This window comes from Canis lupus, chromosome 10, assembly GCF_011100685.1.
Source record: "Canis lupus familiaris isolate Mischka breed German Shepherd chromosome 10, alternate assembly UU_Cfam_GSD_1.0, whole genome shotgun sequence".
NCBI classification, from domain to species: Eukaryota; Metazoa; Chordata; class Mammalia; order Carnivora; family Canidae; genus Canis; species Canis lupus.
Window position 1 is genome coordinate 48,636,390 of NC_049231.1, and position 23,495 is coordinate 48,659,884.

The 23,495-nt window shown below is 43.9% G+C and overlaps 1 long non-coding RNA gene across 23 annotated transcripts in view; it reads right to left on the reverse strand.

Moving 5' to 3' along the window:
• Positions 1 to 23,495, reverse strand: part of LOC111097728 — a 181,561-nt gene that overhangs the window by 19,049 nt on the left and 139,017 nt on the right. For 13 of the 23 annotated variants that reach the window (XR_005365842.1, XR_005365849.1, XR_005365841.1 and 10 more), the window contains 4 exons: positions 15,413 to 15,877; positions 11,036 to 11,202; positions 2,670 to 2,960; positions 2 to 277 (listed from right to left, as the gene is read on the reverse strand). This is a non-coding gene — a long non-coding RNA (uncharacterized LOC111097728). Of the gene's footprint in view, position 1; positions 278 to 2,669; positions 2,961 to 11,035; positions 11,203 to 12,951; positions 13,059 to 14,043; positions 14,125 to 15,412; positions 15,933 to 18,434; positions 18,490 to 23,495 lie in introns of all 23 variants that reach the window. The other 10 variants (XR_005365836.1, XR_005365838.1, XR_005365833.1 and 7 more) reach the window with 6 other exon arrangements.

Genomic DNA, 23,495 nt, shown 5'->3' on the forward strand with positions numbered 1-23,495 from the left:
CCACACAGTTGAAAAGTCCAAGGGGTAGGTCTGTCTTCAGGCATGGCTTGATTCAGGGTCTTGTAAGAAGTCACTAGCACCTGATATCACCTCTTGGTCTTGCTACCTTTATGTTGATGCCACTCTCAGACAGACTCTATGCCTCTGGTGGGAAGAAGTTTGCACTGCAAAGTGAACTCCAGGTTCAAGCAGTGAGAAAGAGAACGTTCTTCTCTCCAAACGGCCCCAGCAGATGTTTCGTGTGTTCCTTGGCTGTCACTGGGTCACAGGTCCATTCCTGGACCAACGTTATGGTTGAGTGAACAGAGGGAGAAATGTGATATTCCCACCTATAACCCAGCTGACAGTTCCTCAGTTGCTGAAAGGGATAGGGGCTCTCCCAGAAAGAGAGCAGGGTAGTCTCCAAAATAAGGAAGAAAACCTACAGGAAACTCTAAGTCCAGCAAATGCCCACCACACACACATATCCTCCAAAACCAAACCCATCCCCAACAATTCTAGCCAATTCTCTCCCCTGACCTCATTCTTCACAGTATCACTCACGTTGGCAATGCCTTTTGCTAGTATCCTTTGGTTAGGAACAAGTCTTGCTACGTTAGCTACTCTGTGAAACTCTTCCGTATGAAAACTGTTCCCATGTCCTTCGTTTGGCAATGAACCCGCTACTGCTTTCTGCGCTGCGGTTTCTCTTGCTGATCCTGAACTTCGTGTTGTACGTGTATGTCTCACCTGTCTTTCAGACTGTAAAGTCCTCCATGGCAGGAAACAGAAATGCTTCTTGCCTAGCACCTTCTATACCATAATTGTTTGATCGGTGCTGTCGGATTAAGAATTGAAGGGCAATTCTTCTCTTATATCTTCTGTTGGTTGAATGCCATTGGGTGGCAAATAATATTGTTGGAACCATAGATTTAGAAGGAACATTGAATGTAATTTGGACCTTGACCCAAGCATCCCTAGACTCCCTGTCTGGCCCCCTCGGGGAGGCGGGGGTCCTATAGAAAGACTAGCTGAGCCCAACCCAGGAAACAGGAGTATAGACCCTTAAGCAAACAAAACAAACAAAAAACTATCTAATCTTTCATTCCTCAGGGAATAGAGATTAAGGCAGGGCAGGTCCTTAGCAAGTGAATTAAAATCCACAAAATAAGAGAAATACCAAAAAGGAGTTAAACCAGTTTGGACACTTCGTTCAAAGCCTTTGCCATTACCTGCAATGATTACCTGGCAAAGCTCCTGTACATCTGGAGATACCTCAGTCCTAGGCTAGAGACTCCTCTTTGGGACCTGGCTGGGGGCTTGGTCCCAACACCACCCAAGCTGAACTCTGGGTAAGGCCCACAGGTCAAAAGCCCCCAGGGACACCAATCAGCCCTCAACCAAGGGGGAGGAGAGCCAGAAAGGCAAGAAACTGAAGTGTCTCCAGTTCTTCTCAATCTTCTTTACCAGATGGAGGGGGGGTCCCTGGGTGGGCAGGAAATGGTGGTCAGGTCAACAGGGGCCCCTGCCCTCAGGAAACCTCTAGCAGATGACTGCCACCTGCCACCCAATGCCCCTGCTGTCCACTGTGGGGGCTTAGGTGGATGGGGTAGGGGTGCCAGGGCCAGGGCCAGTTTTATTCCCCAGAGAAATTGATAGGAGTGACAGACTGTCCCAGTGACTTCAGCCACGATGCCTGTTTTATCATTTTCGAGCTTTGTGACCCCAAGCAACCTCTTCAGATCTAACTGTACTAACCTTCGGTGGGGCGGGGGGTGGAGGGCGTGAGGTTGGACGGGACCCCTGCCTGCTTTAAGTTAGGGGACATCCATTCTGATGGTATGCCATCACCCGCCCCAGCTCACCACCCACAGGCCACATCTCAGGGACCTCCGCTTTCCCAGTGCACAAGGAAGACCGGTTCTCAACTCCAGCCTGGGCTATGGAGCAACAGGGCAGCGCTGCCCAGCAGCGAAGGGCAGGCAGGGCTCGGGAGCCAAAGTGCTGGCCAGGCCCAGGCCTGCCCCCTGCCCAGGCCTCCCCTCTGTCCAACGGAGATAACTCCCCTCTCGCAGAGTTCTTGTGAGGACTCGGAGAGCGGGGGTGGGGGGGTGGGGGTGGCGGGGGGGAGAGTTAGACGAAACCTCTCAGAACAGGGGATCCCTGGGTGGCTCAGCAGCTGAGCTCCCGCCTTCAGCCCAGGGCATGATCCTGGAGACCTGGGATCAAGTCCTGCATCAGGCTCCCTGCATGGAGCCCGCTTCTCCCTCTGCCTGTGTCTCTGCCTCTCTCTGTGTCTCTCATGAAGAAATAAATAAAATCTTAAAAAAAAAAAAAAACCCTCTCAGAACAGTGCCTGGCCCTCGGTAAGGGCTGGGGGTGCTGTGAGCGTTTGGGAGCCCACAAAGCCCTTCAAACCACCTCCCCAGCTAATGGAAGGTCCAGGGTGCGGCTCCCAAGGGCTTCGTCCCAGTGAAAGCTAAGCCCAGCGCAGCCCTGGGGCCGGACGAGATGGCCTTGGCTGTTCTCTCCCTCGGCCTCGGCAGGTGAGAGGCCGCCCCCGGCCTGGAGAGGAGCCCCCCCAGCCTGCGGCTCCCGGGGCAGGGCTGGGCCACGGCCTGGGCCCGTGGGGCCTGGCAGGCCGGATGCGGCCTCCTTCCCCGCCGGCTCCTGCCAGATGGCTTGATTACCGTGGGTGCATTTCAGGCCTCCTGGCTATTATCAGCTTCTCGCTTTCAGCTGCTGGAGCAGGGGCAGGATCCTTCCCTTCCTCCGGGCCCATCCCTGGGTGTTGGTTTTCGCGCTGCCTTGCAGGTGAGCCGCGCTGCCCCGCCCCAGCCCCGCTCCCCGCCTGCCTCCCAGGACTGTCTCCAGGGAGGCGGGCAGGTGGGGAGGGGGCTGGGCCCCAACTGTCCGGTCCATGCCACCAGCACTTCGAGCTCCCCGAAGAAAGCATCTTTCCTGTGGTGATGCCCAGCACACTGGGAAGGATAAAGGAGGAGAAAATGAGCCAGAAGTAAAAGGCAAGGGTTTACCCCAAAGTCGTAGGTACCGGATTTACAAAATTCACCTCCCCTGCAGGCCTTTCCTCACGCAGTGCAGCCTCCCCTGTGACCTCTGGCCCCCCTCCCTGCAGGGCTGCGCTGTGACAGGAGCTCTCACAGGGCCCCCCATCATGCCTTCCCCAATGGACGCCCCCCAGCCAGCTCCTTAACACCTCCTTATGCGAGACTGATCCCTGAAGATGGGGGGAGAGATGGGACCTGGCCTTTGTTTTTGTTTTTTTTTAAGATTTTATTTATTTATTCATGAGAGACACAGAAAGAGAAGCAGAGACACAGGCAGAGGGAGAAGCAGGCTCCCTGCTGGGGACCCCATGTGGGACTCCATCCAGAGATTCTGGGATCATGACCTGACCCTGAGCCGGAGGCAGATGCTCAACCACTGAGCCATCCAGGTACCCAGGGCACCTTTGAGTAAACAAACAAACAAACAAAAAATTCTTTCATCAATGAGCTGCAGAAGTGTCCCCAGGGGGAGGGGACAGCTTGACAGCTGGTCCCTTTCCCTCCGCCAAGGTTTTTGTCCTCACTGCCACCAGGTCACCTTGTCTGCCCTGTTCTCCTGCCCAGGTTTGGGCTGCACCCCATCCTGCCCCCCTTTTGCAGAACTTAGGCTGGAATTCTCTAAAAATAACCTCCTAGAAAATCAGCAAAATGAACAAAGGGAACACAAACGGCTGAACGACAGATGTGCTTGCCCAGCCCAGGTACTTAATCCCAAAACAACAGACATCCCGCCACCCCTGGGCTGGCCAGGCCTCCGTTCCTCCATGCCTACCCCCTACCCCTGCCAGAAAAGACCCTCTCAGGTAAACCTGTTTGACACCCTCCCTCCCTCTGCTGCCTACCAGCCAGGCGGAAGTGGGGAGGGGAAAGGCAGACGTTACAGTGAGGCAAGCAGCTGGCCTTGTGCCTGAGCTGAGGTCAAAGGGAAGGTGGGTCCCTAAGGCCCCATAAGTTGGAGGAGAATCCCACTGGGTGAAGCAGCCCCCCATCTGTTGTGACCTCTGGAGGGGAGAGGTGCTGGTTGGGGGAGGGGAACTGGCGTGATCAGAAGTGGAGCCAAGGCCAAGCTCTAGTCATGGGGGGCAGGCACCTGGTTCCAGCTCTACCCGTCATTCTGGCCATTCCCTATCTTTCCTGAGGCCTTGGCTTCCCCAGGGGTCAAAGGAGGAAGTTGGAGGAGTGAACCTCTAATGTCTCTATTCCTTCTAGCCCTTTTCCATTCTGCAACTCTCCACCTTGAGCCACCAGTTCCCAGATACAACTTCAGTCCATCAAGGTGAGTCTTGGGTATGGTACTTGGGTAAACGTGTCGGTTCCCAACACAGTGATGACAGCTAACCATTCTGAAAGTTAACCAGGTACCGGAGACTATCGGAGCCACCGTGCAAGCATGGCCTCATTTCCTCCTCACACAAGCTCTCATCAGGAGGACCTCATATCCCTATTTCACAGATGAGAAAACTGAGGCTTAAAGAGGTTAAGACCATCCCAGGGTGGGCTTCAGGCAGGGTTGCTCCAGGGTCTGTGTTCTGATTCCCCAATGTTCAGTTGCTCCCTTGCAGAGTGGCTGTGATGTCTAATATAGGCACAATAGTCAAAAGGTGGAATCCCAAATGTCCATCAGCAGATAAATGGATAAAGAAAATGTGGCTCGTCCATACAGTAAAATGATAGTCCGCCTGAAAGAGGAGGGGAGTTTGGACATGTGCCACAACATAGGTGAAGCTTGAAAACATCATGCTAAGTGAAATCAGCCAACCACAAAAGGACAAATATTGTATGATTGCACTTCCATGAAATATCTAGAATAGACAAATTAATAGACATGGAGAATAGATTAAAGGTTGCTGGGGACTGAGGTAAGGAGAGAATGGGGAGTTATTGCTTAATGAGTACCGAGTTTCTATTTGGGATGATTGAAAGTTCTAGAAATGGATAGTGGAGATGGTCGCACAGCATTGTAAATGTGCTTTATGCCACTAAAGTGTGCACTTAAAGATGGCTAAGATGGTCAATTTTGTGTTAGGTTAAAAATAACTTTTTTAAAAAGGTTTATTTATTTGAGAGAGAGAGAACGAATGTGAGGGGTGGCAGAGGGAGAGAGAGAGAGAGAATCTCAAGCAGACTCCCCACTGAGTGCGGAGCTGGACATGGGGCTCAATCTCATGACCTGAGCCGAAATCAAGAGTCACATGCTCAACCAACTGAGCCACCCAGGCGTCCCATTAAAAATAACTTAAACATATCTATACTAGGGACACCTGGGTGGCTCAGTGGTTGAGCGTCTACCTTCAGCTCAGGGTGTGATCCTAGAGTCCTGGGATCGGGTCCCACATCAGGTTCCCGCAGGGAGCTGCCTCTCCCTCTGCCTATGTCTCTGCCTCTCTCTCTCTCTCTGTGTCTCTCATGAATAAATAAATAAAATCTTTTTAAAAATATCTGTAGTAGGATAGATATCATTTATCAAATGCTACTATGCCCTTTCTGTGCTAGGTGCTTCACACGTCACCTTGTTTTACCTTTACAACAACAGTGCCATAGTCTCCCTCAGGCAAGGAAACCAAGATTCAGAGGATAAATTACCCAAGGACCCACAAGTGGTAAGTGGCAGAGCTGATACATAAACCCAGGTAATGCCGAAAGCAAACCTGGAGAAGAAGGTAGAGAAATCTGAGAAGGCGAGAACAAGCTGGGATGAACCGGGGTGTGAGGCCGCTCACACCCCTACCTGTGTTTGCCAGCTTCCACAATTCCATGTTTGCATTTGTCCCATCTCTCCCTGCACTTACGTTTCCCCCCATTTCACAGCCAACCAACACTTCCCTGCCTCACCCTTCCACTAAGTCACTACCTCTGCATCTGTTCATCCAGGACTCCTCCCCATCCGCCCCCTGCACAGGAGCACAGCCTGCCAGGACTTGGGGGAGGCGGAGGGCTCGGAGTCCATAGGTCTAATTCCGTTCTGAGGGAGAGAGGCCCAGCTCTCTCCTAAAGGTGAATGCCAAGCACATGGCAACTGGGGGTCCCTGCCAGGATGCTGATTGTCCCCAGAAGAACCTCAGGAAGGCTGGACAGGCAACTCTGTAAGGTGCCAGGCCTCGTGGGTCTCAGTCTCAGTGTGAGGATGGTCAGGGCGGTGAGTTTCTTTTGTCTTTTAAATAACAAACTGCCCATTGCCCCTGAAACAAAAGGCACTCCACACTCAGGTCACCCGGGAAGGCCAAGCATCCCCACATCCAGGCCACTGCACTCATGTCCGCTTGTAGTCTCCTGCCCACTTGTAGCTTAGCCCCAAAGGTCACATGCGAGTGCAAAGCATCCTTGGGAACTCCTCACATGGAAGGGCTCAGGCAAAGTCACCAGATGCTACAGGTGTGATTGTGGGGGTTGGATGTGTGTGTGTGTGTGTGTGTGTGTGTGTGTGTGCGCCCCATGACTTGCTGTCTTTATCCCTTATCCCCCAGGACATTTTTCCTGGCTTCTGTTCCCCCAGGCCCTGCAGCCAGCTACTCACTGTAAATCCCCAGAAGACGTTGACTGATGAGTTGTGACTCCTTTCAGGGGACCTGAATGGCTAACACCACCCCAAGGAGTGAAATCCATTGGGTTTCCAGATCTCGGGAAAGATTTTTAAAGCAGATGGGTCTTCCCAAACACACCTTTAGTCATGTCCAGGAAGGGTGGCCTCTGCCAGCTGGCAGATTTAAAGGGTAGGCTCCCATGCTCTTGGGAAAGTCACTGTGGCTCAGAGTCACCAGAGAACTTTGGTGTCAACCCTCTAGGCCCTGACCCTTGACTCTGCCATTACCCAGCCATGTGACCTTGAGCCAGTGTTGCTGGCTCTTTCTCCTTTATAAACTGGAGATAGTGATGGTACCCACCTTCGGACACTGAAGGGAATTAAATGGGATGCAGCTCATGAAGTACTTAGGACAGCGCTTAGTACCAAGGTCCTATTCAAGAAATCTTAGTTGTCATTACTGTGCAGACATTGGTAGCCAAGCCTGGTACCTTTCCCTGGAAACCAGACTCCTCTTCAGACCCAGTACAGCACAGGAGGTAGCCACTACCTGCTATTGGCTATCGGCCAAGGATGGCACCCAAGACAAAATCTATTTGCCATCCACGTCCAACTTTTTTCTTAATGGCAAGTAGTGTGCATCCCCTGTCTCTGAGCTGGGGCCCCTGCACTGCTCCATCCTTGTGTCCTATTGTGCCAATCCTGGCCAACCTCCTCACAACACACACATGCAGTTTGGATCTCAAACTGATCCCTGATTCCCCCCACACAATTTTAAACAGCTTTATTGAGACATAATCCACATGCTCTACAGTTCCCTATACATTTTAAAGTATAGTGAACTGTATTTTTTAAAGTATTTTAAATTGTACAGTTCACTATACAATTCAATGGCTTTTCATATATTCAGAGCTATGCATGCATCACGACAATCAATTTTAGCATATATTCATTACGCCTTCAAAAAAATTTGTACACCTCTCGTCCATCACCTTCCAAACTCTCCTGCCCTCTGCCCCCCCGCCCTAGGCAACCACTTATCTACTTTTTGTCTCTATATATTTGTCTATTCTGGACATTTCATATAAATGGAATCGTACAATATGTGGTCCTTTGTGACCGGTTTTTCACTTAGCATGATTTTTTCCAATTCCATCCACATTGTAGCATGTGTTAGTATTTCATTTCTTTTTATTGCTAAATAATATGCCATTGCACAAATATTGCATATTTTATTTATTGATCTGTCAGTTGATGGACACTGGGGTTGTTTCTACTTTTTGACTATTATGAATAATGCTTCTATGAAGATTTATGTAAAATTTTTTATGTGGGTACATATTTTCACTTCTCAAGTAGATACCTAGGAGTGCAATCATTGGGTCATGTGGTAACTCTGTTTAACCACTTGAGGAAATGCCAGAATGGTAGTTCTCTGCTTTTCCAAAGCAGCTGTACTATTTTAAATTTTCACCAGCAGTGTATGAGGATTAATTTCTTCATATCTTTGCCAACACTTGTAATTATCTGTGTTTTTTATTAAACTATCCTAGATAGCTCTATCCGGTGTGCAATGGTATCTCATTGTGGTTTTGATTTGCATTTCCTGACGGCTAATGAGGTTGAGCATCTTCTCATGTGCTTATAATAATTTGTATATCTTCTTTGGAGAAATTCTTCTTATGATCCTTTGCCCATTTTTAAATTGGGTTGTCTTTTTATTATTGAGTTGTAGGAGTCCTTCATATATTCTAGATACAAATCCCTTACTTATCAGATATATGATTTGTAAAAAATTTTCTCTCATTTTGTGGGTCGCCTTTTCACTTTCTTACTGTATTCTTTGAAGCACAAAAGTTTTTCATTTTGATGCTATTTTGAGTAAATTTTGTATGTGGTATGGGGTAGGGGTTCAACATCATTTTTATACATGTGTGTACCCAGCAGGCCCAACACTGTTTTAAAGACAATTCCTTTCCCAATTTCATTATCTTGGCAGCCTTATCAAAAATCATGTGACCATAAAGTTGAGAATGTAGTTCTGGACTCTCAATTCTGTTCCATTGATCCATATGTCCACTCATAGGCCAATACCACACTGTCCTGATTACATTTCTAGTAAGTTTTGAAATCTGTCAGTATAAATCTTCCAACTTTGTTCCTCATTTTCAAGTTTATTTTGGCTAATATGGATTCCTTGCATTTTCATATAAATTTTAGGATCAGCTTGTCAATTTCAGCCAAGAAATCAACTGGAATACTGATAGGGATTATGTTGAATCTGTAGGTTAATTTGGGAATAATATTATGTGTTTCAATCCATGGGCCTTTCTATTTATTTAAGTATTTTTAAATTTCCTTCAACAATATTTTATAGTTTTCAGAGTAGCGCTTCAGTTAAGTTTATTTCTAAGTATTTTATTTTTTGATGCTATTATAAATGGATTTTTTCTTAATTGAGTTTTCAGTTTACTCATTGTGATAGAAATACAATTGATTTTTGTATATTTTTCTCTTTTTTTAAGATTTTATTTATTTTTTCATGAGAGACACAGAGAGAGAGGCAGAGACATAGGCACAGAGAGAGAAGCAGGCTTCCTGCTGGGAACCCGATGTGGGACTCTGGGATCACACCCTGAGCCAAAGGCAGATGCTCAACCACTGAGCCACCCAGGCGTCCTGGTTTTTAAGTATTTTTCATGTATCCTGAAACTTCGCTAACTCATTTATTAGAGCTAATAGTTTATTCATGGGTTATTTAAGATGTTCTCTATATAAATTATGTCATCTGCTTCCTTTCAAATCTTGATACCTTTCTTTTTTTTTTTTTTTCTTGCCTAATTTCCCTGGCTAGAATGTTTATAAGTGATGAGTAGATATTCTTGTCTTGTTCTTAATCCTACAGAGTTGTACTCAGCCTCTTACCATTAAGTATGTTAGATGTGGGGATTTGTAGATGCTAATCAGATTGAGGAATTTCCCTTCTATTCCTGGTTTCTTGGGTGTTTTTATCATAAAGAGGTGTTGAATTTTGTCAAACGCTTTTTCTCTATCTATCGAGATGATCATAAAGTTTTGGTCCTTTATTCTGTTGTGGTGTATTACATTAATTGATTTTCAGATTTTAAACCAATCTTGTATATCTGGGGTAAATCCTACTTGGTCATATGCATTATCCTTTTTATGTATTGCTGGATTTATTTGCTAATGTTTTATTGAAGGTTTTTGCATCTGTATGCTTAAAAGATATTAGTCTGTAGTGTTCTTTTTTGGTAATGTATCTGTCTGGTTTTGGTATCATGGTAACACTGACTTCATAGAATGAGTTAGAAAGTGTTCTATCCTCTTCTATTTTTAGAAGAGTTTGTGAAGAACTGGTATTAATTATTTAAATGTGTGGCAGAATTCACCAGGAAAGCCATCTAGTTGAGGGAATATTTTTTGTGGGAAATTTTTAAATTACTAATTCAATCTCTTTACTTGTTTTAGGTCTATTCAGATTTTCTATTCTTCTTGAGTCAGTTTTGGTAGTAGGTGTCTTTCTAGGGATTTATCAATTTCAATGAAGTGATCTAATATGCTGCCATATAGTTGTTCATGATGCTATTGATAGCCTTTTATCTCTGTAATGCCCATAATATCCTTTCTTCAATTTCTGGTCTTAGTATTCTGAGTCTTCTTTTTTCTTGATCAATCTAGCTAAAAAGACTTGTCAATTTTTTTATCTTTATAATGAGCCAACTTTTAATTTTGTTGATTTTCTCTGTTGTCTTTCTAACCTCTATTTCATTAACCTATGTTCTAGTCATAATATTTTCTTCCTTCTGTTTGCTTTGGGTTTAGTTTGCTCTTCTTTGTCCAGTGTTTTAAGGTGCAAGTTTGGGTTGTTTATTTGAGGTCATTCCTCTTTTTCAGTGGAATTTTTTATAACTATAAAATTCCCTCTAAGCACTGCTTTTGGTATGCTATGTTTCATTTTACTCAAAGTATCTTCTGATTTCCCTTGTGATTTCTACTTTTATCCATTGGTTATTTAGTAGTATGTTATTTAATTTCTGCATATTTGTGACTTTCTCCAGTTTTTTCCTATTATTAATTTCCAATTTCACACTTATGACTAGAGAATATACTTTGTATGATTTCAATCCTTTTACATTTATTGAGCTTTGTTTTAAGGCCTGGCATATATTCTATTCTGGAGAATGTTCCATGTATGCTTAAGAAGAATGTGTATTCTGCTCTTGTTCACCAAAGTTTTCTGTAGATGTCTGTTACCCATGCACATTTTATCTCTTCTCATTAATTCCCATTCCCAGAATGCCTTTCCCCTTATCTCCACAGAGCTAAAGTACATCCATTACTTAAGCCCTAGAGCAAGTCTTCCCTCCAATGCTGTGTAAACTGCTTTGGAAAACTGAAAATAAAGAAAACATATGCATTTGTTATCTAATGCTGCATAACAAATTACCTCAACACTCCCTGGCTTTAAACAAAAACATTTGTTACTGCAGTTTCTGAGAGTCAGGCATCCAGGAGCAGTCCTCAGTTTCTTGCTAGCTATCAGTGGAGATTTTAGTTTCTTGACACATGAGCCTTTCCACAACATGGCAGCTTGCTTCTCCTAGAGCAAATGATCTAGGAGAGACCCAGCAAACAAAAAAACCATGTGAGACAGAAGCCATAGTCTTTTACAACCTAATCTCAGAAGTGAGATTCTCCTATGTGCTTTCAATTGCACAAACTCTGTAACGGTGTAGCAGGGGGCTACACAAAAGGTGTAAACACTAGGACATGGGGATCATTGGAGGTCATTCTTGAGGCTGGCTGCTGGAGCTTACAAATGATTTGTTTGACATAGCACAACATGGATCCAGTTGTCCAGTAAACACTGGATTAGACCTACTGGTCAAGCTCACAAATGAATATTGAGGCAATATTCCTAAATTAATTTTTAATAAACAGATTCATGTGGCACATTTGAAGAATAATACCTATATACAAGTGGGATTTATTCTGGGAATGCAAGGATGGTTCAATATTAGAAAAATCCATTAATATGATTCACTATATTTTAAAAAATCTAAGGAGAAAATTTAATTATTTCTATAGATGCAGACAAGGAACTGAATAAAATTCAACACTCATTCTAGATTTTAAAAATCTTAATAAAAGAGGAATAGATAGATTCTTTTTTGGCATGGTAAAATAGATCTTCCTCAAAAGTTATCATCTTGCCTAAAAGGAAAGCACTAAAAGCAGTTCCATTGAAGTCAGAATAAAAGACAAGAATGCATGCTACCATTATTCTTTAAAAACTCTGCAGATACAAGCTGATACAAGTAAGCAAGAAGTTAGAATTAGGAAAGAAGTTAGAGGTGTAAAATATGAAAATAAGAGGCAAAATTGTCACAATTTGTACAAGTATCATGATTATGATGTATAACCATCATGATTATATATCTGGAAAACCTAAGAGAATCTACTGAATTGCAAATAAGAGAAATGGGTAATGAAGCCAGTTATAAAATTCATATGTAGTAAATGATAGCTTTTTTACATATAAATATTATTCAGTTAAAAGACACAGTGGAAGAATTTCCAACAGTAACTAAAATATAAAATAGTCTGGAATAAGCCTCAAAATGTGCAAGAAATATATGAAGAAAACTTTAACATACATGTGTAGTGGCAGATGGTAACTACACTTATGGTGCTGAGCATTGTGTACAGAATCGTTAAATCACTATGCTGTACACCAAAACTAATATAACATTGTGTGTCAACAATACTTCAGTAATAAAAATTTAAAACAAAAAAAATGATTAAGAGAAAGGAAAGGGGGCAGGGAGAGGGGCAGAGAGAGAGGGAGAGAGAGAACCTTAAGTAGGCTCCACACCACAGCAGGGAGCGTGACGCAGGGCTCCATCTCACAACCCTGAGATCATGACCTGTTCTGAAATCAAGAGTTGGACGCTTAACTAGCTGAGTCATCCAGGTGCCCCAAAACAAAAATTTAACATATAAAAGGAACTTGAAAAAATGCAGAGCTATACCATATTCTCAGAGAGAAAGATCCATCACTGCAAAAATGTCAATTCTCTACTCAGTTGCTTTATAAATCCAACACTATCTCAAAAAGATGCCTGCAGGACATTTTTTGTGACACTAGAAGAGCTGATTCTAAAAGTAAACAACTGAGTCTACCCATGAAACCTGGGGAAAGAAGAATAATGAGCAAGCTTTGGGGGGAGAATAAGAAGCCAGGGCTCCAGGCCAAGCTCTGCCCTAAAAAATTGAAGGACCATTCATCATTTCTGTCAGGGCTTTGGTTTTCTCATCAGCAAAGCAAGGCATGCAGGCTAGAGGAGAGGGCGGGGGTCTAACCTTCCTTTCAGCTCTAGAATTTTCTGATCGATTCTGTGGTGAGACTGTTAGTCCAAACACTGCAGACTTGGATGGAGCCATGTCTACTCTGAACAAGTCCAGGGCACCTAAAAGAGTGTTTGGATAAGTATGTGAATTTCTGGGGCACCAGGGAGGCCTTTTGCTAAAAAGCAGCCCTATCCTTACCCTTATCCCCATCCTGTCTCTGGTATTGCTCTATGGGATTTACTCAGTTGATGTGACCTCTCCCTCCATTACCTGCCCCCACTAGGACATAAGCATGGTATTTGGGTCTTACCTCTCTAATCTTTTCTTAGGAGCCAATCTGAATAGGAGAAGGGAAAAGATGGGGAGAACAGAGACTCTACAGAAGAATGAACTCCCCAGGGACAAAGAAAAGAGAAAGCGGAGACACAGACACTGCAGACATCTTAGCCCCAGAAAGTCCATACAGAGACCCCAGAGGAAGCACAAGAACTATCCCCAGATGACAGTGGAATTACATGAATCAATATCTTTACCTGCCAAATAAGTGCATTAATAGACCGAGTTCGTATTTATAGCTTTCAACAGAACAGAATCATTTGCACAAGGAGAGAAGGAACATTTCCTCCTCTCTCCTCTACCCAGTAAGGAAGGACCTTCTGAGAAAGAGAACATTTGAAAGAGTTCCTCAAAGGAGAGGGATGAAGATGCTTGGCAAAGCTTGTTAGGGTGTGCTTTCTCCAAAACCAAGAGAAGGCATAGAACACGTGGGGGCACCCAGAGAGCAATAAGGGATCCTTCACTTGAGAAAAAAGAAACAGGTGCTGGGGAGAAAAGATGCTAGCCCAGGAGGCCAAGCACCGTGAAAGGCTTCGGGTGGGGTGCCATGCAGTAGGTGCAATAATTCTTCCTCTTAAGTGATTTTAACATTTCTCATGATTTCCCAAAAGCAGGCCCCCGCATGGGAGTTTTGGAGGTAATGCTCCGGGGGCCTGGCATAGTTCGGGCCTCAGGAAAGCCTGCAGTCGGACCGCTTCTAAGTGGCCTTTATCTGCCGCAGTGGCCAGGCTGAACTCAGGTGAACTCAGCTATTTACCAAACTCCTACCAGGAGTCCAGCGTCACGCTTAGGGCTGTGGTGAGCATAAGGGAAGCCAGGAGAGGGTCCTTGCTGTTGAGGAGTTCATAGCTGGAAAAACAAGAATTGCAGATTGGAAAGTGGTATTATTCATATAATTCACCCAAGTCCGGAATTAAATATAAAAATGAGTGGAACGGTGAGTGAGTTAGGAGCTCAGAGGGAACAGAGACAGGACAGTGGGCTGGTGGCCAGGGATGACTTTATGGAGGAGGTGGAACTTGACCCCAATATGCATCTATGGGATCAAGGTCCCTCTGCTTTCCTCCATGCTGCAGGCTATGAGAGGACCAAGCCAGAGGCCCAGGAGTGGAAGAAGCAGCTTCTTTTCTGGAATCTTAGAAGTGAGACTTTAAGTGAGAACCTTCTCCGATCCTATCTTTCTCAGTGCTGTTTGTTTGAAAAGGGAGTAGATTTTCCTGTTACAACAGCCAAAAAAACAAAATAAATCAAGAAGGGAACAGCAAGCATGGACCTGGAAATGAAGTTAAAATCTCTAGGCTTAGTGAAGACACCACAAAATGGTTTTCTCCTCAAAGCGGAGCTCCACCTAGACTAGACTGCTCTAATGGATCTGGGGACATATTCTTCTCCCTGACAACTCCACCCACCCCACTTCCCACCCCATTTCCTCCAAAAGCCTTTTGCAGATGGTGCCTCTCAGTTCCCAGAACCAGTCTGGAGCAGTGATTAAAAAGATCAGAATTCCGGGAACCACTTTTTTCTTCTTGGCCACCTTGGCAAATGCTTAAGCTACACTAAGATGCGGTGAACCATTTAAAAGTGACAATCAAGATGCTGGAGAAAAATTAAGAATTCCACTAGGCATAGAGCCAGTCCGTACACACACACACACACACACACACACACAAAATCGGTTGTTTGGGAAAAACTAAGATTCTGTGAACACCCTTTTGGGGAACCCTCCTGACCCAGGGGTGCTCAGACCCCCTCTCCCCTCACTGGTTCCCTCTTTCCTTTCCCCATTCACAAGGACAGGAATCATATGCATTTCTAGCAGTTCTCTGCATACTACAGGGTTGTAACCCAGCCTAGAAAAAAAGAAATAATGACAGACTCAGGATCTCACTGGATCTAATAACCCTGAAGAGTCCTCTGTACAACACCTGATGTACAGCCACTGAAAGGACATTCTGTAATCTTTTGCCCATTTCTGTCTTTCTCGATTTTTCCTGGTGCTTGAGAAGCTCTCCCAGGATGCAGAAGGCAAGATAAGGAGATAAAAACGAGAGAGAATATAATAGGTATTAAAGACACAGCAGAAACCATACTCATGACCTATAGGTGACTTGAACAAGAAACTGATCAATGTACTCACCTAAAAATGGTTTATAAACTGAAAAGACTCCTGCATTCCAGACGGCGTTAGCTTCCCAGGGCTGCTGTAACATGGCACCTCAAAGTGGGTGGCTTAAAACAACAAGCATTTTTTCTCCTACAGTGTTGGAGGCTAGGTCCAAAATTAACATGTCAGCAGGGCTATGCCCCCTCCAAAGGCTCTAGGGAAGAATCCTTCCTTGCTTCTTCCAGCTTCTCGTGGCCCCAGGTGATCCTTGACTTGTGGCAGGTAACTCCAACCTCGGCTTCTGTCTTTACTTGGCCTTCATCTCTGTGTCTATGTGTTCTCTCTTAATAAGGACACCAGTCATTGGATGTAGGGTGCCCTAAATTCAGGGTGATTTCATTTGTAGGCAGTTGTATCTTTAAGGACCTTATTTTCAAGTAAGGTCACATTCTGACATTCCAAGTAGATGCGAAATTTGAGGGGATGTTATTCAATCAACTGCACAGAACAAATCAATTAAGAGACCAATAAGTAAGCACATCTTGGCAAGAATCTAGAAAAAGAAGGACAAAGGAAAAAATCTTCAAGCAGTGCAAAGTTATTATAATCAAATGATGAAAAATCAGCCTTCTTCAAGCATCTCAACAACTAGCAAGAGATGATGAAGACAAGTGACACAATGTCTCCAAGGTTTTAAGGGAAAACGTTCTAACTTGGTCAAACTGCAATTTTATTATTCACATATGAATGTTTCAGAAAAAAGCATTCTTAGATATTCTCAGGAACATCTTTCCTGAAAATACTGCTTTAAGATCCACTCCAACCAATGGAGAGGTGAAGGAAAATGAACCAAAGAATGGGTAGGTCAAGTGGCACCTGGGTGGCTCAGTGGTTGAGCATCCGCCTTTGGCTCAGGTCGTGATCCCAGGGTCCTGGGATTGAATCCCGCATCAGACTCCCCACAGGGAGCCTGCTTCTTCCTCTGCCGGGTCTCTGCCTCTCTCTGTGTGCCTCTCGTGAATAAGTAAATAAAATCTTTTTTTTTTTTTTTTTTTTTAAGAATGGGAAGGTCATAATACAAAGGAGTGTTGGCAGGCATTGAAGATATTTAGGGATACAACAAAGTTTAAATGATTATTGTAAATATAGTTTCAAAACATGTAAATAGCAATTTTTGAAAAGAACATAAAGAGTGTAGAATGTCCACAATTTAAAAGTAATACTTTGGTTCCTCATATCCCAGATCCCACAACACATACACAGAAGAAATAGATGGGGAAATGTAGAAGGAAGTAAAGAAATGTGCATTTCTTCATATTACACCTGGCTGTTCAGTATTTTAAAAAAATTCTTAGTGCTGATGTTTAGAAGAAATATGGATTCAAGTATTTTACAGATAGATTTATAATTGATGAAATGATGTGTGTAAGCAAGAGACAGAGAAACAGAGAGACAGAGCATGCACACAAAAGAGCAGCTAGTTCTCTTCCTCTACTTGATAGGAAGCCATTTCCTGGCCTCTCCCCCCCCCCCCCATTTTATTGAGGTATAATTGACAAGTTTGTCTATGTAAGGTGTACAACCTGATGATCCGGTATATGTGTACATTGTTAGATAATCACCACATTCAGGCTGATTAATAACTCCATCAACTCATATAGTTACCATGCTCTTTTCTTTTTTTCCTTTCTTTTCCTTCCCTTCCCTTCTCTTCCCTTCCCTTCCCTTCCCTTCCCTTCCCTTCCCTTCCCTTCCCTTTCCCTTCCCTTCCTTTTCTTTCCTTTTCTTGTGTGTGTGCATGTGTGTAGTAAAAACACTTAAGATCTACCCTCTTAGCTAATTTCAAGTATATGATACAGTATCATTAACTATCGTCACCATGCTGGATATCGGATCCCCAGAGCTTCACCTCGCATAACTGAAACTTGGTACCACTTGAGCAACACCTCCCCGTTTCTCCCAGGATGGCACATCTAAAGAACATGTCCTTCATCCCCTTTGCTATCACAGTCCTTTCACATCCCCCTGGCCCTGCAGGTCCCCCATTTCTGGTTTCACCTGCCTTCACAGCTAGCCTCTGCACATTCCCGTGGGCCAAAGCGAAGGGAGGGGGTGAAGGAGGACTGGAACTGTTAGACTCTGCTCTGCTCACTTCTCCCTTCCTACTTCATGGCCTAAATTGATTGAGCTGAACAGGGGTTGGGGTGGGAAGGGGAAGGTACCTACTACCCAGTCACTTCCTAGACCTTTGAAGGGACATCTGCCCTGTTTTCCAATTTTTTGTTATTATCAACAACATAGTAGTGAATGTCTCCATACATGTGTGAAAACTTTTATCATTTCTTATTACTTTTATTATTTCTGTTACAAGCTGTGGGGTGAGATTATTCCTCTTTCCCCAGCAAGCAACCAGACTCACATCTGAGTTGGAAAAAGCATGAAGTACCATGACAGGCAGCTTTTGAGATGGCTCCCAATGATGCTCACCTCCTGGCATCCATGCCGTAGCTAGTCTCCTCCCCTTGCATGTGAGCTGGGCTTAGTGACTTGCTTCTAATAAATGGACTCCTTATAGGCAGGAGCAGAGAGTGTACTTTTTCCCCATGGGATCCAGTCCTGTGCCTGACTCTCAGTAAGTGTCTGGTGAGTGACATCAGATGTGAGAGGTGAGGGACAATATGGCCTACCTCTGGGTCTGGACACACTGTCACTCCTTAGGGTTCGTCCAGTGGTCTTCAAACCAGGGCATGCTGTGTGGCCAGGGGTAACCTAAGACTTTCCAAAAGATATGTGGACACAGGTGGTTTAAGGAAATCTAATTCTAGATTTTCAACTTCTACATCTATTTTTCCTAAAACGGGTCTCCCAGAGAACATCTCCTGGTTGAAGCTTCTCCTATGGGTTCTCCAATCCCACTTCTTCCTCTCAAAAGCCAAGGATTCCCTTTACCCTCCCTGAGCTTTCATTCCTACGGTACATGGTTCCCAGGAGATTAACACCTCCAGGGTATCAAACAAAGGGACAATTTAAGATATTTTTTATTTAACAATCGCACCTCTTCCATTCCCTGACCACTGTCAAATGATGCATCCTTTCTGTGGGAGGATCCCCTAAAAGTAAAACAAAGAGAGTGCCCAGATCAAATATCAAGCTAGCAGCACCTTACTTCCTACAAGTGACAAGCTCGTGGCAAGCCTCTGTGCCTCGTTTTCCCTCTACCAGAAATAGAATTCATAAGTGAGATTGTCTCCAGGATGCATGTCAACATATTTATTTGAATTAAAAAATGAAGTCTGAGGGTGCCTGGGTGGTGGAGTAGTTGACCATCTGCCTTCAGCTCAGGGCATGATCCCGGGGTCCTGGGATCAAGTCCCACATCAAGCTTCCCACAGGGAGCCTGCTTCTCCCTTTGCCTATGTCTCTATCTCTCTCTGTGTGTCTCTCATGAATAAATAAATAAAATATTTTTTTAAAAATGAAGTCTGAGTTTTTTCTGATTGAGAGTCTGATTTGGCCATTTGGTTTGACAGTGAGTTTTGGCTTAACTAATTAAGCTAAATGGTGAGCAAAATCCATAAATTGAATGAACTTGTTTTGTAGCTCCAAGTGTGTGTGTAATATGAATTTTAAAAAGACTTTGTATTAGCAAGATATGTTAAAATTAACAATATTTTCCTTTTCTGAACCCTTTCAGAGTATATCGGTTAAACAAAGCACTTTAATGTGAGAAAGTGCAGGATGCAATCAATAGTCATCCATAAGTGAGAGTAGATATACTTTTTCATATACTTTCTAGAAATTGAGAAACCTGAATGAGTGCAATGACCAAGAATAAATTTCCCCAGGAAGTTGATTCTCCATTCTTTGCATTCAGGTAAATTGATGGAGGATCTAATTAAATTGTCAGCTGATAGATCATTAAAAATGATTTTTGATGATAGATCACTATATGATCTTGGCATATAACTGGGAAGGGGTTCAAAGAATTGAGTCTCACTGCTACAACAAAACTCTTTTTCTTCCCATCATATTTCTTTTTTTTTGGTATATTTTTTTATTGGAGTTCGATTTGCCAACATATAGCATAACACCCAGTGCTCATCCCATTAAGTGCCCCCCTCTTCCCATCATATTTCTGTAGACATATTTTCTTAGCATGTACATCTATAAGGAATGAAAAATAGCAATCGAATTGAAGCTAAGCAGTGTCCCATTCTAACAATAAATAATGTTTATTCATGGATAAAGGAGCAAGCATAAAAGAGATCTTTCCTGTGTCATTAAAAGATGCATTTGCAACAGTATGGAGATTCCTCAAAAAATTAAAAATAGAGCTACCATATGATCCAGCAATTCCACTACTAGGTATTTACCCAAAAAATACAAAAACACTAATTCAAAAAGATCTATGCACCCTGTATTTATTGCAGCATAATGAACAACAGCAGAATTATGGAAATAGCCTGGTGTGCATCAACTGATGAATGGATAAAGATGTGGCATATATAGACAATGGAATATTACTCGGTCATAAAAAGGAGTGAAATCTTGCATTTACAACAACGTGGATGGGGCTAGGGGGTATTATGCTGAGTAAAATATGTCCATCAGAAAAAGAGAAATACCAAATGATTTCATTCATATGTGTAATTTAGGGAATAAAACAAACGGACGAAGAAAAAAATGAGACAAACCAAAAAACAGACTCTTAACTAGATAGAGAACAATCTGGTGGTTACCAGAGGGGAGATGAGTAGCGGGATGGGTGAAACAGGTGATGGGGATTAAGAGTATACTTAGGATGAGCACTGAATAATATAGAGAATTGTTGAATCCCTATATTGTACACCTGACACTAATACAACACTGTATAGTAACTATACCAAAATTGAAATAAAAAACTTTGTATTATCTATTGTATTATCTAAACATTGTATTATCTAAACAATCTATTAACATTGTATTTTTCTTAAATATTTATTAAAATCCATTAGTGTTTTGATCAATTTTATAGGAAGACTATTTTAATGAACAAACTAGAAACTTTTTTTTTAACACCTGGAGCTATTTTCATGGATAATCTAGAAACTTTTTAATACCTGGAGTTTATGATCACAGGAGATTTTTAAAGTTAACTTGTGTATACATATTTTTACTACAGAGTATGATAAGCATAAAAATATATTAGGATGCAAATATCTGGGGGAATTGGAATGAAAATGCATATTCAAGGAGAAAGAGGAATAATATAAGATTTCTGTTAGTAAGGAAGAGCTTATTAGGTATTTTTTAAACAGCTGATGGTGAGTATCGAATTGCTATGCTATTTATATGTCATTGGATACATTTAAAAGAGTAATGTTACAGTTTTGTAACTGGCAGATTTTCAATATGCAGACATTGCACCCTTTGGGATCACTGTTGAAATTTGTGAGGCAAATATTTAGCTGTCAATGTACCCATGCCGCCTCTCAGACTTGGCCTAGCCCTTCTCCTTATCTGCAAAAATCTCCTTGTCCTGGCCAGGACAGCATGGATACCAAGGGTCTGGAATGGGGTGGCCTGACCAAAGTACAGGGCCCAGGATGGGGTACCTGGTGAACTGAGGGTGTACTGTCTGCATCACAGCCTTCCTGTGTGACCCGAACCCATCAGTCTCCAAAAGCCAAGCAGAAGGAAGTCCCACACTTTCCCTTAGGCACTGTGTCTTCTGAGCTGAGGACAGCAACAGGTCGTGGCCATGCAAAGTGTCCCCCAGACTTTTAGGCTACAACCCTCCCCCCCCCAACTGTCTTCTGCTTGGCTTCCTACAGAAAAGTGGGCTGAGGGGCCTGGGCTGCACACCACCTGCCTCCCACTCACTTTCTAGTTCACCCTTCTCCTCAGCAAGCCTTGGGTACGCCCTGTGGAAAGAGAGGAGACCAAAGCTTCCAGGCTGTTGGAGGAGACAGTTCCCACACAGAATCCTCCTCCCCTTCTCCTCAGCCTAAAAGAGGGACTTCATGCTCTGAATTTTTTCTTTGTTCATAATTCAAGAGAATTGATGCTTTAAAGGGCCCAGGGCTTGAAATATTTATAATGTTCCTTGAGGACCAGGTACAGTAGAAGAGAACCACCTGTATAAATGGCAAGACCATCATAAAAGAACCAAAGTGTTTGAGAAAGGCAATCCAGGAAGACTACTTAGAGGAAGTGAGATATTGAAATGACTTTTTTTTTTTTTTAGATTTATTTATTCTAGAGAGAGAGCACAAGTGGGAGGGACAGAGGGAGAGGGAGAGAGAGAATATCAAGGAGACTCCCTGCTGAGCTAGGAGCCCAAATTGGGGCTCTATCCCATGATCCTGAGACTATGACTCGACCTGAAACCAAAAGTCAGATGCTCAACCAACTGCGCCACCCAGGCACTCCTTAAAACAACGTTTTAAAGGAGATTTGGAGGCTACTAAGCAACAGTTCCAATGTTTACTGCCTCCCAGAATGTTCTCTCTGTGGTGAGGAGCTATAACACTGAAAATGCCAGAGATCAGCTGGAGACAGATAAGCTGAAGTCTGGGAGAGTGAAGTGAGAAGGGTGGAGTGGAAGGAGAAAAAAAAAATCCTATCTCAAATGCAATAACACTGCCCTGCTTCATTTCATTACCAGAGAGGAACGCGGCTTATAAATGACGACCTTATAAGCTGAAACGTGATCCCCTGGGAGAGAGTACCCGGGCCCCAGTATTTGTAGATCTGCTCCCAGCCTGCCTGCCATAGGAGCTCTGAGAACCAACTATCAGGAGCACCTTCCATTGAGACCAATGATGCTTTAGCTGAAAGAGCATAACCTGGCACAGCACTGAGCCTTGTTGGGTTGCCCTGGCCTGGAGACCTAGCCATAGCTCAGTGGCCCAGCCAAGGGGGCCACAGCCAGGCCCATTGCCCAGTGCTGGGGTGAGGAAGGCACAGAGCAGTGGGTACTCATTGACTTTCCAACCTAGTTTGGCCAGTCCCTTCCAGGTACTTTTGGCTCCAGTCTAACTGGGTTGCTTGCTCTTGCCCTGCACCTCCCTACCAGGTGTTCTCGGATCCAGGCCACTCCCTTCCCTTAAATGCCCTTTGTTTGCATATCTCCTTGTCTACCTTCTACTAGTCCCACCTCTAGGGCTCCTCCTTGGAAAGGCTGCTCTGATTCCCCATCAATTGAACCAGCCTTTGAGCCAAGATCATCTCATCATCTTCTGTGCTTACAGCCCCTGAGTCTCTGACCTGCAGTTCTCTCATGAAATGGATCCCTTTCTACTTTGCATTATGGTTATTGATATGGTCTGATTTCCCCTCCCAGCCCAGTGTAAGAAGTATCAGCCTCTCTCACTTCAACTCCATGAACCTGAGCTGAGTACCTTCTAGGTGACAGCATACTGGGTGCATTATTGAGGGAGGGACACATAACCCTGCAGCCAGGCATTCATGTCCCAGTCAGAGAACAGAGATCAAGCACAGCTCAGAGCACCACCTTCCATGGCCAAGCTCAATGCTCTTCCTATAGCTTTAGGCCAGAATGCAGCTAAAGTTCTAGATGGTTGGAAATGATTTATCTTTAGCCAAATGCAGACCAGTCTGTGATGGTCCAGGTAAGTGGTTGAAAGGCCATCCAGCAAATACTCAGTCATGGGTATGGGCTTCTGGGGAATGGTAAGCATATCCTGGGTCATGATATTTTATCTAACTGGATGCTCAGGAGGGACACTGGAGCCAAGATTCCTATGGTCCCCAGCTGAGTACAGGGAGAACATTCAGATCACATCTGGCAGGTGGTTTTGAACTTTCTGAGAAGCTATTGAAAGTTCTGGATGTTCTTTCCAGAATTGCAGACACATGCATGTACTCCTTGGCACACAGTTATAGGGGATTTACCTACTCTTGAAAACCCATCCCTGGATCCCCAAATCAACCTTGATGTAAACAGTGGGTCCCTTGGTGTGGTCACTATGGAATAATGGGCAAAATCTCCATACCCTCAGGGATAGGTGCTCAGAAAATATCTGTTGAATTAATGAATGACCTTGAATTTGACCAGGCTAAGATCCCTACCTTTGTTCACAAATCACTATTTCTTTTACTCTCTGGTAGAGCC